Below are 16,797 nucleotides of genomic sequence, written 5' to 3'. Positions count from 1 at the left end.
AGTGTGAGAGAAGATAGGAGCGAGGGAAAGAAGCTGGAGGCAGAGGAGGTGTTATGCAAAGAGTCTATTCAATAAACTTGTCAACTACTTCATCTTGTGGCGAGTTATTACAGAAGAACTTTGAGAATTGCCTCCGTTTTCCTCCTGTCAAATTTATGCGCTGTAAGCCGACAGGTTTCCTCCCTTTTCGATTTTCTTCCAAATTATGAACCCGCTCGAGGAGTTCAGCGTGAACGCCGCGTTGACTGCGCCGCTGTGTGGAAGGCTTTACCACACTCTCCGTAAACGTACTCGGAGGCTCGTTCGAGGGACTCAGCGCGCTCGCCACGGCGACTGTCCCGACTCAGCACACACTTCACCATGTGGTAGGTTTCACCAATCGCGCATTGCCCCGTAGGCGCACTCGGAGAACGCATACGCATCGATCGAGTTTTTTCTTTTCCTTTTCACTCCCGGAGCTTTATAGCATCACGGGATTTGTTGCTATTGTGAACCAGAAACACCTTATAGGTTTCCCACGACGCTACCTGCACCTTGCCCTGCGCCAAAACACTTGCCTCCACACAATTCTTGTAATGCCTGCCACCTCACTGCTCTGGATCTTGTAAAGTACAATAAATAAAATTACTCTCAGTTCGACGTTCCAGTTTCCACAGGTGCGCTTGCTCACATACCTGGATTCCTCCTGATTTCCGTTTTCAGATAATCTCGTGATGAACAATCACAGCAGGCGTAACTTAACTGTACCTTCCAGATTATACACGGGCTGGACAATATCTTGCTGAGGTGCTGAATAGATCAGGGGCAAAGAGTCTACACCGCCCCTGCGCAGTATCCCATCCTCGTCGCCAAAGTTCTTCTGTAATAACTCGCCACAAGATGAAGTAGTTGACAAGTTTATTGAATAGACTCTTTGCATAACACCTCCTCTGCCTCCAGCTTCTTTCCCTCGCTCCTATCTTCTCTCACACTGTCTTCATCAACATTCTAAGGTGCACTCTAGGTCGTACCATCAGCCAACATTCTAAAGGAGGGAACTGGAGTGCTCCACTTAACTAGTACAACTAACATATGTTCCTAAAAGGAAGGAATTAGTTCTGTGGAATTTGGGATATGTAAATAATTTAACAGTGCTTATATAATAGGTCAACGTACTATGATACATCAGTTTATAACATCAATATGACAATATTACAACAGTTATTTATTTTCTTTGAATTGTTTATTGATCGTGAATTGCAGCTCTTTGTCAAACAATGATAGAATCTCATTAACAAGACAGAATGAACTTCCTTCCATTAGGATTATGTAAAGCCCCACCACTGATGAGTGCCAATGATTTTCCGATGAGGATGGTAATATTTCCCTGATCTATGTGTTTCCAAAAGATAACATCCATCATGTATTGAACTATTGAGGACTTTACTAGCTCACATGTGCCTGCTGCTGATGGTGCACGAGGACAGTCCCTGTGGTAGGAACCTTTGGAATAGAGAATCATGTTTCCCTCATTCTATCTTATAGTGGTAAAGAGACTGACTCTTGGGAAGTATTCTGAAGAGGACCCTCTTCTCGTGCATGACTGCCCTGACACTGTTTCATACTAATGTCTTTAATCTAGTCTTCTGAAAGAGACACAGTGTCTCATTTAGACTCTGACAGAGCACGACCACACTACATGTGGTTGACCTGCTGTATTTAGAGGAAAGTACCAGGACTAAACTGGTGGAGCATCCATTGGCTCTGCCAGTGTGAACCTTTGATCTGATGGGAAATCTACCAAGGGATCTCCAGGTCAGAGTGATGTTCATCCCACTCTACTGACATCATGAACACTGCCCATTTCCGCCATGCAAAGTATAGTGACAGCATGTCAGGTCCCATGTACAGGTAGAAAACTCCTGGTGTGTCAGGCCATTTGTTTTTTGTTCAGAGAAAACAAACTTCTTCTTTGCAAGATTTGTTTCTCAGGCAGAGCAGTTTGCAAAGTCTACCTGGCCAATCATTAGTGCTGTAAATAGAGGTGCCATGGTGGCAACTCACTTTACATCACAGAGATGTCCGCTACACAAGCTGCCAGCAACTAGAATCAGATAATCAGCACAACATTTATTTTTTCATTTTTTGACAAATTAGACTATTTTTCCATGACTTTTGTTTCCCACTTAACGTTGCACACTAATCAACCTCCCTGTTGACCTGAAAGGATGGGTCCTCCTGGTTGAAATAGAATTCTTGCAATAAAACTGAAGCTTTCAGTGCCTATTACTGCCGTCACAAAACACAAGCTGCACCACAGGCTCCCTGTGTTTAAAATATATAAAACATTTCTCGGTTTAATTGGGCTTTTCCTTTTATACTCACCAGGTTCCTCATGTCAGGGAATGTTCCTCCAGACACAATCCTGAGAGGCATTCAAGTATGACAAACACGTTTTACGATTCGTGAGTTTATCCCCTTGCCTAACATTTTCCGAGACAAAAATTAAATGAGAAATGATCGCTCTCCAAGCTCTTCAATTTCACATTTTCTCACCCCTGCGGAACATATCACTCAAGAGGATGTTTAACTTGTTATACAAATTCTAATAGGACGCCGCAGTGATATTTCTGGACTCCTCTGGAGGTTGTGCTACGAGTTCAAATGGGAAGGAAACCAGCTAAAACTATAAAACACATGATTTCTGTTTTCTTATTTTAAAGATATCAAAATATTTTTGCAGGAAAAGTTGTTTGTAATGTCGGATAATCCAACCCTTCTTGTTGGTTGTGGATCGACTGCTTATGTTACTCATCGACGCATCAGTACGCTTAGCATGTAATAGCAAGAAATGGAAGATAACTGATATAGGTATGGGAGAAATATTTTGTGTTCTGTGGGATGTGGAAGAGAAATAAAACGAAGTTCCATATTTTTTTCTACAGGTGACCACAGAATTAAAATGATCCCACGAACTGAGAACTGATCTATATGGGCAATTTGTGTGGTTATCCCAGGCAAAACGAGGTCTTGTGAGAACCGTATATCCTTTGCGAACTGCCTAGTTCATGGGTAGATTAGGCGATTCATGTGGTTATTCCTCGATTTAACAGGGAAAAATCACATAAAGTGCAGGACCCCCAAAATCTACCTGCTTATCATGCTTACCTAAACAACTAATGTGGGCACTGTTTGTAGCTCAATCGACGGAGCATCGCCCCACTGGCTGTGCCATAAGCAGAAAAATAAAACAATAGTTTTCTATCATTTCATTTTTCTGCTTCTGACACAGCAGTGCTGGGAGCGGTGAGAATGGGCTGCGGGAGGTGAGAGGCGGGAAGAGTGCAATAAGTGCAAATGTGTGTTTTGCATGCTGTCTGGGGCTAGCCAAACACACATGCGTTTCTCGAACCCGGCTGCATACACAGCCGGGCTGGAAAAACTGCACAGACCCCAGGGTTGTGTCTGAGCAGCAGTGACTTGCTACGTATAGCATGTAAGCAGTGCCAGGACTGCTGGGGAGCGAATGCTGGGACACCAGAAGAGGATCAAGGCGGCAGGTGGTGGCAGCGGTGATGGAAAGAGGTAAGCATATTTTTTAATTATTTAATATTCCCTCCCAGCACCACTCTCCCCCGTCCGACTCCCCCACCCACCCCTCCCCTTGAGATTTGCAGCAGCCACCCCTGAGTTTTGCACAGCAAACAAATTAAAACATGTATTGCCAAAACTCCAAAAGGCAAAGCTCTTGGCTTTGCCAAAGTTTTTTCATTGCCATTCGCATGTAAACATGTGTGCCATGACGCATGCGCCCACATTCGGTCACGAGGCTGGCAATCCTTCTCCAATCGGTCTCACAGAAAGATGCATATTCTTGACTTGTGGTGCACAATGGATGCATTCATGCTTATTTGTCATGATACATCTTAGCCATTTTTTATTTCTCATTCTAGTATGGCTGACTGCCATCGTACATTGAAATTTAAAAAGAAATAAAAAAAACAAGTAAGCACAATAAAGGAAAGTGAGAAGCCGGGTAGGACTTTGCAGCTACTGGGCCCTCTTAAAAATATATAAGTAAATAGAACTAAAAAAATAAAATAGGGCTCACTTTTCATTGAACAGGATAGGGAGCATTAGAGCGATGGAGAAGTGAGGAAAAAGACAGTGATCCTGATTATGACCTTGGCGGTTGGGATACTCCATCACAAACATGACGGATATCTCGCTCGTCATTTTACAAGTTCTATAGTATATATTGGAACTTGTAATATGGTGGACGGGATATCCGTCACATTTGTGACGGAGTATCCCATCCACCAAGGTCGTAATCAGGGCCTGTGTATGGGGGAGGGCAGAGAAACAAACAGTGGAGAGAGGAAACACATGCACTTCCATTGAGTATTCACTCCAAAACAAAAAGAGCACCTTCAAGTCAGCATTGGAAGGCTACAAATCATCCATTCAGAAAACTGAAAGACGGTAATGCTCGTGGACGGACAACACAATAAAAGGGAGAAAATCCATTGAATCAAGAGCAGAAGTCTGAGGTAGACAACAAACTCATCCACTCATGGCTGACTCCATGCCTTCTCCAAACATATGTTAATTATTGAAAACAATTGGAATGTCGCATGCCGAGACATAAAAATGGGCACTTATGACCTATTTTGAATTTCACAAGCGTTTTGCCCAGCCATCTTGGCCCATATTTATACTGTTTTAGCGCAACATTTGTGTCGTTTTTTGACGCAAAATCAGCGCAAACTTACAAAATACAGTTGGCCCATATTTATACTTTTTGACGCAAAACTGCGCCAACGCAGTTTTGCGTCAAAAAAATTTGCGCCGGCTAACGCCATTCTGAAGCGCCATGCGGGCGCCGTATTTATTGAATGACGTTAGCCGGCGTTAGCCGGCGGCGCTGTCTGGTGTGCGTTAAAAAAAACGCCGTACACCAGGCAGCGCCGGCGTAGGGGGAAAATGGCATATGGGCGTCCAGAAATGGTGCAAGTCAGGCTGAGGCAAAAAAATCGCCACAACCCGATTTGCGCCATTTTTTTACGACGCCCATCCCCCATTGAAATGACTCCTGTCTTAGCAAAGACAGGAGTCATGCCCCCTTGCCCAATGGCCATGCCCAGGGGACTTCTGTCCCCTGGGCATGGTCATTGGGCATAGTGGCATGTAGGGGGGCACAAATCAGGCCCCCCTATGCCACAACATTTTTTTTTTTTTTAACTTACCTGGACTTACCTTAATGTCCCTGGGGTGGGTCCCTCCATCCTTGGGTGTCCTCCTGGGGTGGGCAAGGGTGGCAGGGGGGGTCCCTGGGGGCAGGGGAGGGCACCTCTGGGCTCATTCTGAGCCCACAGGTCCCTTAACGCCTGCCCTGACCCAGGCGCTAAAATCCGGCGCAAATGCGGGTTTTTTAGTCCCGCCCACTCCCGGGCGTCATTTTTGCCCGGGAGTATAAATACGACGCATATGCATCGCAGTCATTTTTTAAGACGGGAACGCCAACCTTGCATATCATTAACGCAAGGAAGGTGTTCACGCAAAAAAATGACGCTAACTCCATGAACTTTGGCGCTAGACGCGTCTAACGCCAAAATATAAATATGGAGTTAGTTTTGCGTTGAATTTGCGTTGAAAAAAACGACGCAAATTCGGCGCAAACGGAGTATAAATATGCCCCAGTTGTATTTTGTACGTTTGCGCTGCTTTTGTGTGAAAAAAATGACGCAAATGCGGCTCTAAGAAAGCATAAATGTGGGCCCTAGTGCCTTCCACGAGCATCAACTCCAGCACCGAAGCATGACAGCATTGCAAGGTTGGAATCAGGAATACTCTTCAGTCATTTTTTCTGGTCTTTATGCAGAAATCTTTCTAGTTTTATAAAAGCAAATAGGCCGCTGAGATGTCTTAAAAATTCATTTTTGTTGGTGCAAAAAAGCACTGGCTACCTCATACAGATATGAATAATAATAGCACATCCTTTCAAAATATATGCAATGTCTTGTTGAACAGCACTTCGGTGTAATTTAGCATCAGCACAGCTAGAACAGGGACACTGGAATCCCTTCACAGCTGAATAGACAATGCAGCCTAAAGCCACCCAGCCCTCAAATGGCTCTGACAGAGCTGCACAATATTTTCTCATAGTCAAATGTACTATTCGCTTCCACAAAGAAATATTTGTTCAGCTAGTGCGTTTTTTATTTTTAATATTTCAAGAGTTTCTCAATGGAACTGCTGGTAAAATCAGTGACTTTTAAACTAAAACATAACCTTTCCTCTTTCCTTAAGTGTAACTTATTATTATACTGACCAAGAGTCAGCAAAATTGCAAACCCTGAGATCCCACATCTAAGTTTAAAAAATAAATAAAATAGGAGTAGCACCATCTTCACTTTTCAGCAGTGGGTGAACCGGCACCACTTGGCAGCCATCCACCCCTTCACCTGCTCTGAGTCGCGTTGCAAAGAAGAAATATTCCGATCCATCCACATAATGCGACACATTTACCTATATTTGATGCAACACAGCACATCAACTAATTGTTCAGCACTTCGTTGTGTCAAAGGAAGAGAGCAGAACTAAGGGGCATATTTACAAGGAGCTTGTGCCGCTGCTGCGTCATTTTTTTTTTGTTGACGCATTGGCTAATCATTCAGTGCTCAATATTTACAAAATGACACATTAGGCATAATATGTAACTTTTCTCTCCTGTGCATCATTTTTTACCTGCGCTACAACCGGCTGCATCAGGTTAAGTTAATTATATGCAAGGTAGGTGTTCCCTCTTAAAATCCCACACAGAATTGACGTATCCATATTTACACATTTTCAGGGAAGTGAGACATCGTAGGCAAATGATTCACAGAGTCTAAAATGTGTCAAAATTCCTACGCCTCTTAAGCCAGGTGTAAAAATGAGGCATTGGCTTAGCACTCGGAATCTGACCAGCTGAAGTCACTTTACACATTGGCATATGACTCTATTTCACTTCCCCTCTACCAATAGAGGGTCTAAACATGTGAGAATGATGTTGTACGAACCCTTGACCAGGGTGGGACCATTGCACCTATGATTCCATATTTGCAGCAAGGCAGTGTGATGTTGTGTATGTTTTCCAAGGGATAGGCAAGGATTCTCCATGGAAGAAGGGGTCCCCACGTCCAAGCCTGCGTAAGGCAAAAGAACAACAGGTAAGTGCACACATAAGGTAGGTAATACATGTATTGCCACTTCACATTCCAACACATACTTGTATTCACTTACATTACACTGTCACTCACTATGTCACACATACTCAGGTCTCTACGTACACATAAGTAGACTATGCCCACTGTAATGGGACATATAGACATACTGCACAATTACCTCTTTCATCCATGACCAATTTAAGAGTATAAAAGGTGATATTCCACCATTTTACAGTCTTTTACAATGGCCCTAACGCATTAGGGGGCATATTTATACTTGTTTGCGCTGGATTAGTGTCATTTTTGTACGCAAATCCGGTGAAAACTTAACTCCATATTTATATTTTGGCGCTAGATGTGTCTAGTGCCAAAATATTGGAGTTAACGTAATTTTTTGGTGCGGAAAACTACCTTGCATCAATGAGATGCAAGGTAGGTGTTCCCGGGCAAAAAATGCCTCATCGTGCCTTTTTTATCCTCCCTCAAGCACGGGAGGAGGAGGGCCTTAAATAATGGCGGTAAGCCTGCTAGCGACATTATTTAACGCCTGGGTATGGCCAGGCGAAAGGGGACCTGTAGGTAGATTTCCATGGTGCCCACACCAGGAGGTCACCTACAGATGGGGGATCCATCCGAAGGTAAGTTCGGGTGAGTATATATATTTTTTTTGTCCAACGCTGCTCGGGGTCCCTGACTTGGGGCCTTCTGCACTGCGCTGGCCCCAATGGCCATGCCCAGGAGACATTTGGGATGGTGGGCATGACTCCTGTCTTTACTAAGATAGGAGCCATATCCCTGGGGCTTAGGCACCAGAAAATGGCACTACACTGCCTAGAGGCAATTTTTTTGCCTCTAAACAGTGTAGCGCCATAATTTGGCGCACAAGCCCTGGTTCCCCCTATGCCTCCCCAGCCCTGTTAGTGTCCTTTCCAAGGACACTAACAGGGCCTTAGCGCCGGCTAGCACCATTCCACAAATATGGCACCCAGCCGGCATCTAGGAATGGCACTACCTGGCGCAGGTTTGCTCCAAAAAGTATAAATATGGTCCTAGGCTACTAGAGCCATTTAAATCTGACACAGCACCTCTAAATTGTAATGCATCACTGAAGTTATGTCAGTTCTGAGGCCAATTTCAGCGATGCTCCACTTTTTGAGGCAAATCTGTTATGGCAATTTCCCACAGATACATGAGAATTTCTGACCTCTTGGACCCATATGCCATGGTGCCCCATATTGTAAATATGGCTCATCTATGGTATCATAATGTATTTCTGCACATCGTAAGTATTTTTGATGCATTACTGCCGCAGCACGACAATGCGTATTTCTTGTAAATATGCCCCAAAGAGTACCGGCACACTTGAGGCAGTCATGCGCCACGCACCTGTCCTTGCACTATAATGCAAGGGTGTGTGCTGAATGTCAAGCATAGTTTATATATTGGAAGGATACTCTTCCAGTACAAAATACTGTGTTCTTAGACATTGTTTAAAACATTTCCACGTTGGCATGTGTGCCGTACATTACAACACACATCCAAAGTAGAAATTGGAGCAAATGCCTGATAAATCATGCTCATAGTGTTTGGAAGACTTCCTGGCCTGCCCACATTCTGCCAATCTGTACCCAGTGGGTAGCACCAGTTCACCATAAAGCACCCATCATGACCACACTCACAACCCCTTGACTCACCTGATATGATCCATTGCACTCACTACTGTTTATGAGAGAGTGTAGCCCGCCCAGTATCCATTTCATGCTCCAACATGTCTCACAGGGAAATACTAGAGCAAGATAATATGGACGGGGAAGTAGGACACTAGTTTTTAACCATGCTTTGCACATAAAATCACTAAACTCAGGCTTGGCTAAGAATGTTTCTACTGTGTCAAGCTAATTTATATCATGCACAACTCTACCTGTAACACTGTTCCGTACCCCAAATCTCGCCTTTACCCTTGTCCCCACACTTACTCTTATCCTATCAAACTCTAGTCAGAAACCTTAGCATCATCCTCACCCTATCCCTATGTTAATCCTAACACTCATTTTTTATACTGTTTCATCATCCCATCACACCTAAACAATCCCTCTTTCAATTAATGTTTTTTCCATTCGTTTAAAGGAATTACAAAAATTGTATATTGCCCCACTATTTGTTGTTTTTATCTTCAATATTAACTTTCTTTTTTATATAAGTCTTTGATTTTTGATTTGTGGTTATTGAATTTTTTCATGGTTTCTGCAAGGCAGCATCTTGGAGCTCTGGGTGCCTTTAGGTGGAGTGTTGCTCTTTTTATGGAGCACATCCACAATATTAGAGGCTCTCTAAATCTACCCACCTCAAATGGCTGTTTTTCTAGCAGAAATTTTAAGCTTTGAGTTAGCTCAGTGATATCTACTTCCAGTGACTAAGCCACATTACAATTATTGTAACAACAATTTTTAAGAATGGGATTAGCTAGTGATATCCACACCAAGCTGAAAAATGACAGGCCTTTTACTATTCCAAGCACAGTATTAGAGCTTTAGCTTTAGATTTGTCAAATACATTCCAAACCAATCTGGAATAATAAGAAACCGCCCCTGACACATGTGTCATTCTCATTAGCACTTGTCATAGTAGCACTGCTCTGTCCCAGTTTAAGGGAGCACCTAGTGAAGTTCACAACCAAAGATGTCCAAGCTTGGAATTTGGCATTAATTCTGCAAAATTGTTAGGCATAAGGTTAGGTAGTGCAAGCAATGCTGAGCTGAAAAATCACTAAGGCATTTTACAATTGCAGGGATTCAGGGACATGGGGCTGGTGGTGGTTAAAATACAATACAAATGTGGGAGAAGTGAAAGGGCTGCAGAGGGTTAAAAAGTTTACTAAGTGCATCAAGTCATTGCCAGAAAGTGCATATGTGAAAGAAGAACTTTGTTGCTATGCAGTAGTAGGTTTAATATGGGACCCTTGCAAACACACTTGTTTTTTCCTTCATATTACTATGCTTGACCCACTCTCGGGAGTGATTGTCAGCACAGAGATAACTGGAGCACAAGAAGAAAAAAAGAATGTCCAGCTTTCTGTCTGAAGATTGTTTTCACCTAACTAATTTAATCAAACTAAGGACTGTGTGATGTTTACCCCCATCTCTGAGTTGAATCTCTACAACTGAAAAACTTCTCAAGGGTTAAGGGAGCTAGTCTCCTGTTGACCCCAAATAGGCATAAGAATTTCGGGTTCATCTATTCGACTGAGATTGGCCCGTGGAACTTGTGGTCGATATTCATGATGAATATTTAATGTCTCCATGTTGAATTTTGGGGCTTTTACTGTCATCGGCGCTAGACCTGTTTACACAACCAGGGTACAGATTTTAGTTGAAATGTGGGAACACAGAATAGTTATTATAACCTGAATTTATCCCCATTTCTGGCTCGTATAAACTCAGTATCTTGGGCACAATTCAAAAATATATAGTTCCCTTCATGCTAATTTTTCATTTGTTAGACTTTACCATATTAATTGAAGCATAGTAGATACAAAATTGAAAATCATTATAATCTGAAGCTCAGTTGTTGGCTCTGGGTAGTGCATGTTTTTGGACAACCAACAGACACTATATATCACTGTGATGAGAAGGCAATAGATGCAATGGTATATTCGATTTATAAATGGGCACAAGTGCAAACAAATTCCATACAAAAATGTTTGTTTTTTTTGGAAAAACCATGAGTGAGCAACATGAATTACCCCATCTTAAATTTTGAATAATTTTCAGAAATGTATAGCTTTCCGGGTTCCTCCAAGGGTTTCACACCAGTTTTCCACCAGAAACTGCAGGTACGTAGAAACCACAAAAATAGGAAAATGGGCTGCCACTTAGAAAAATGGAAAACTGATACAAAAACATACTTTTTTCTATTTTGCAACTCTGTTTCTACCTTCAATTACTACTGAGACACTAATTTATCTAGCACAGAGAACTTGCATTTGTCACCACAGATTGACCAAAGCAATCATCATCTAACTGATCAAATGTAACAGAAAACACAAATGTTTAACAGTTTTGAAAAGTAAGTAGAACAGGTTATTGAAATACTTCACCATGATGGAGGGACTACTAATGTTGACTTGTGGATAAAAAAAACCCTCACAGGCCCTAGTCGCTTAAGGACAATTCTAGGCAGGACAGCCAGATGATAAAAGGCTCACATATTGAAGCATTATTATTGTTGATCACCTGCCCACTAACATATTGGGTCCTTCTAGGTTCATCTTTTGAGTCGAGAAGTCCCAGAGAATGACAACTGTGTAATAGGGGAATGAGAAAGCCCTTTCTTTTGCACATGGGAGTCGACTGACTCCTTACTAAAACCTTGACCGCTAATTACCATTCACTTACGATAGATTTGCAGAGTTTAGCTACATATTTATCAAATATCGATAATAAACATAACAATTTGATGACCACCTGGAAAATGGAGAGTGTCACAAATTTAGCTATTGAAAGAAGTAGCATTGCTTTTGTAATTTTTGTCATTAAAAGGGCACATTGCCGCTCAAGGCTCAGAGGATGACCAATGGCTGGAATAACAACCAAATGTAATATTAAATAGCCTGAAAACCACCCTCCAGGCATTCCAACCCATAGTGCAAATACGGAACACATTCCAGATGCACCTGGGTTCAACTAATATGGGTATATGAGCTAAACGAGGGTGTTATTTTTATTAAAAGAAAGGGAGAAGGACCAATTCGAGAGGGAAGGTGAATCTGTTTTAATAAAAGTACTACTGAAAAAGTACAGGAACATTTAAAGAAAACTGCACAATTCTGAAAGTCAACAAATTCCCACAAAGATCAGTGGTGGCACACAATGCATGGGTTTAGCAAAGAATGCAATCTGTCTAATTTGTAATGCATAAAACACAATTCCTAGACTTAGTGACGGGATGCATGAGCACAGAGAAAGATCATTAAGGGAACCACAGGTGATAATAAAGTCAATGCTAGAGATGTAATAAATGAGGAAATCATAAAAAGCAAAAAGGGTGAATCAATGGTCATCATAGATAGTGACATTCCTGATGGAAATGTTAGCTGTGTTGTTTCCTTGGATGAGAAGGAAGGTATCAACGCTACTAAAGGAATTTTAATAGAACCAGAAACCCAAGCAATAAAGCCCTGTCTACGTAGTAGTGTGAATACAGTGGGTAAGAATGTAGAAAACTCTTGGATCACGCATACCTCCCCTAAGGAAAACTGCAAAGAGGTTAGAGATCTTCTGGCCCTCTCTAAAATAGGCTCAGATGACAGCTTCACATTTGCATGATAAGGTGAAAGAAGATGATGTAAACAAAGTAAAAACCTTCTAGGTCTAGACATAATAGACAGGTAGCCTGCGCTGCTGGCAGATGTAGCGGAGTGCGCTGGTGCAAAAACCCAGAACCTCTGGAAGCGTCCCCGGCCCAGCATACGCAATAATATTAACAGAGGGAATATTCTGTTTGATGGCTGCCATTCCTAAACTGCATGGAATTATTGCAGAGGATACTGTAGCAGAAAAAGTCAAATCTCAAGAAGAAAGTATCCAAATGTATACAAAATACAGTAGTGAAGTTACCAAACTGACTTGGAAAGAAAAAGAAATAGTGGATTTGGTATGGACAATCCAGAGAATTCTTAATGAGTTGGGAATTAATTCACTCACCATTCATGGCTTCCAAGATAGCCTGTAATTTTGAAAAGCAAAGAAGGGAACAGGGAGATCTTAAAGTGAAGAACGAAGGACAAACTAGCCTGATGAAAAGCTTCATATGTTGGTGACACCACATGGAAGAGCAATTCTGAAACAAATCACTGAGTATGGGGATTCCAGAAAAAAGCAGGTTGTGCTTTACAGATAACAGCAGGGAAAATGTGATCTAACAGTAGGGGAGGTTTGGGTCACCAAAGCTTTGCCATATGAATGCATCTGACAATCCTAAACCAAGCATAGGAGTTGATTAGTCAGATAAGAATGTCACCTCTCCAACGCAGGCTGCTACTCCTCAGGGCAACCTTACGCTTTATAACTGGAACTAGGCAAGCATGCAACTTGCATTGAAACAGTGTGGTGGCAATTTTGTGTGTGCCTGATCAGGGCCGGCTTTAGGATGGTGCGAAAGGTGCAGCCGCACCTGCCACTGACTTTGCTGAGGGGGAGGGAGGCTGTGTTTAAAAATAACTCATCGGTTGTGAACTTCTTTGGGGGTCATTCTAACTCTGACGGGCGGCGGAGGCCGCCCGCCAGAGTTCCCCCCTCCAGAACACCGCTCCGCGGTCATAAGACCGCTGCGGTGATTCTGGGTTTCCCACTGGGCTGGCGGGCGACCGCCAAAAGCCCGCCCGCCACCCCAGTGGGAAACACCCCTCCATGAGGATGCCGGCTCCGAATGGAGCCGTAGGAGTGGAGGATGTGCGACGGGTGCAGTTGCACCCGTCGCGAATTTCAGTGTCTGCTCAGCAGACACTGAAATTCTTTGTGGGGCCCTTTTACGGGGGCCCCTGCAGTGCCCATGCCATTGGCATGGGCACTGCAGGGGCCCCCAGGGGCCCCACGACACCCCATACCGCCATCCTGTTCCTGGCGGGCGACCCGCCAGGAACAGGATGGTGTATGGGGTGTCAGAATCCCCATGGTGGCGCAGGATTCTGCAGGACAGCGGAAAACCGGCGGGAGACCGCCGGTTTTCCTGTTCTGACCGCGGCTGAACCGCCGCGGTCAGAATGTCCTGAGGAGCACCGCCAGCCTGTTGGCGGTGCTCCCGCCGACCCTGGGGGGTCAGAATGAGGCCCTTTGTGTCCAGCAGTTTTCAGGCAAAAATAAAAATGTCAAGATAGCTCTGGTGATCTATGTTCCTGCTGGTGAGAGATTAACATTTTGTCTAGTGGCATTTTTGACTCATCATAGTAGCACAGAGGGTTAATGTGCCTGCTGCAAAGAACGCAAACCATGCAGGCAACAGAACCGAGTGAGAGTGAACTGAGTAACTCTAGAAAAAAATGAAATGTACGTCAGAGAGGGGCTATGGAGAGATGAGGGTGTGGATTCCGAGCCTGTGGGAGTGACGTGTATGCCAAAGCCCTCTGTTTACAACCCGACCACCGTGACAGACACACAGCAGCGTGGGTGCACAGACAGGGGAACGTGGAACTAGGTGAGAATGGAAGAGAGAGCAGGAATTCCGCACATGACTGGTTTCTTCTCGAGCTGTCAATGTTACCTTTTGCTGTGTGTTGGTTTGTGGAGGTCTCGCGCGCTGTGTGACGAGGAAATAAATTGTCCCCATTTGACAAAAATACATTTTGTGATTCAACTCCATAACATAATGTATAGTGATCCCACCAAAAAATTAACTAGACATATAACAAAAAATGCAGAGAAAGTATCTGTTTCACGCTCATTTTGTCTTGGCTAAGCCAAAGGCTTAATGCTCCAGGAGATTATCCTGAGAGAAACAACATTTACAATGCCAAACATTCAACAACTGATATAATGTCCAGACAAAAGTTATTCCAAATATCCAAAATAATAATAATTTGTTACCATTCAAATAATAAAGAAGTAAAAACAATTGTTTATTCTCAAACATGATATACACCAAGGTAAACCATCATACAGCAAAGGCTGCATCCACTAGGTAATATTTCCTTTGAACTAGGTACAGGGTTCTGCAAAGCCAGCCCTGGAGAGCCGGGTCCATGCCAGATTTTTAGCATATCCACATTTAGAAAAAAGGGTGCATATTTATACTCTGTTTGCGCCGAATGTGCGTCAAACATTTTGATGCAAATTGGGCGCAAACCTTACACCATATTTATACTATGACGCCCGACCGTCAAAATTCCTCTGTGTGCGTAATTTTCTGGATGTGGGAAACCACCTTGCGTTAATGACATGCAAGGTAGGTGTTCCCATCCAAAAAATGACTTTAAGGCCTGTGTGCCTTATTTATACTCCCACGTTATTTTGATGCACAGGAGAGGGCGGGCCTTAAAAAACGGTGCCCAGCCTGATGTGCACCATTTTTTAACGCCTGGGTGAGGGCAGGCTTTAAGGGACCTGTGGGCTCATTTCCGTGGTCTCTGACCATGGAAGCAGTCCACAGGTGCCCTTTCCTGCCCCCAGGGACTCCCCCTGCCACCCCCACCAACCCCTGGAGGACACCCATGGATGGGGGGTATCCATCCCAGGTAAGTACAGGTAAGTATTTTTTTTTATTTTTTTTTAGTGGCATAGGGGGGCCTAACTTGGGCCCCCCTACATGCCACTGTGCCCAATGGCCATGCCCAGGGGACAGAAGTCCCCTGGGCATGGCCATTGGGCAGGGGGGCATGACTCCTGTCTTTCCTGTGTGTCAAAAAATGGCGCAAGCCCGGTTAGAGCCATGATTTTTTAATGTAACCTGACTTGAACCATTTTTTGATGCAGAACCCCCATTTTTCCCTACGCCGGCGCTGCCTGGTTAGAGTCATTTTTTTTTACTCTGACCAGCCCGCGGTGCCGGCTAACATAAATCCATCAATAAGGCACCCATCTGGCACGTTTGAATGGCGTTAGCCGGCGGTAATATTTTTGACGCTAACCAGCACCGGCGCTGGTTTGCGTCAAAAAGTATAAATATGGGCCAAGATGTTTCAGAAATCAAAATTTTTCTAAATGCGGATATGCTAAAAATCTGGCATGGACCCAGCTCTCCAGGACTGACTTTACAGAACCCTGAACCAGGAGCACGGATGTCATTTAGGGGCCAACAGTAGTCACTGCTCCTACCTCTGGTCTTCAGCTTGCAACCCTTGGCTGGTTGCTTGCAACCCCTGGCTTCCTCAATGAGGTAAATCACTGGGAGACCGGAGGCCGTTATCAGTGTACCACAGAGTTGCATCACTGTAAGTGACTATTAAAACTGTATGTGGGTGATTTAATTTTGTCTTTCGGAGGACTGTGTATTTGCCAGGTTGTGTGGGGACATCTTAAATTGATTTGTTTACTTAAGAACTCAAATCAGCCTGCGTTGCAAGCTAATAGACGCTGCTGACAACAGTCTGGAAGAGCATCAGTGCCTGATAATTTTTCATATAAGCCCTTTTAAAGCTCCTAAGAAGAGAACTTTCCTTAAATGCTGAAAAAGCTTTAGTGCTTGTTATTTTTTGAATTTATTTTGCTTTTTGATACATGTGATAGCCTTTGATTATCGGAATGTGGATGAAGAGCCAAAAATGAAAATGTTTATAGCATTTCTATTAACCATGTGGGATACATAATTATTATCTATATGTCTGCTGTGTAGGGAGTAATGAAAAACAGGGGACAGTGATGCATCTTACAATAACACACTGTTCAGACCGCCAACACCTAAATGAAAGCATACACGTGTGAATGTGCTTCAGAGCTCTCACGTCGTTCCATAACTTGCACGAGTAATTCATCCAGTCCTGATGTTGTTTTTTACTTTGATACTTCTGCATTTAAAATGGGGAAAATATAGGTACTAGTATCAGAATGCAAAGATAAAAGCTGGGCCTAATGACAGTGACAAACAAGCAGTGGCGGCTGGTGACATTTGAAAGTGGTGG

The sequence above is a fragment of the Pleurodeles waltl genome, chromosome 2_2 (assembly GCF_031143425.1).
Source record: "Pleurodeles waltl isolate 20211129_DDA chromosome 2_2, aPleWal1.hap1.20221129, whole genome shotgun sequence".
NCBI classification, from domain to species: Eukaryota; Metazoa; Chordata; class Amphibia; order Caudata; family Salamandridae; genus Pleurodeles; species Pleurodeles waltl.
Note: the sequence above shows the minus strand (reverse complement) of the source record.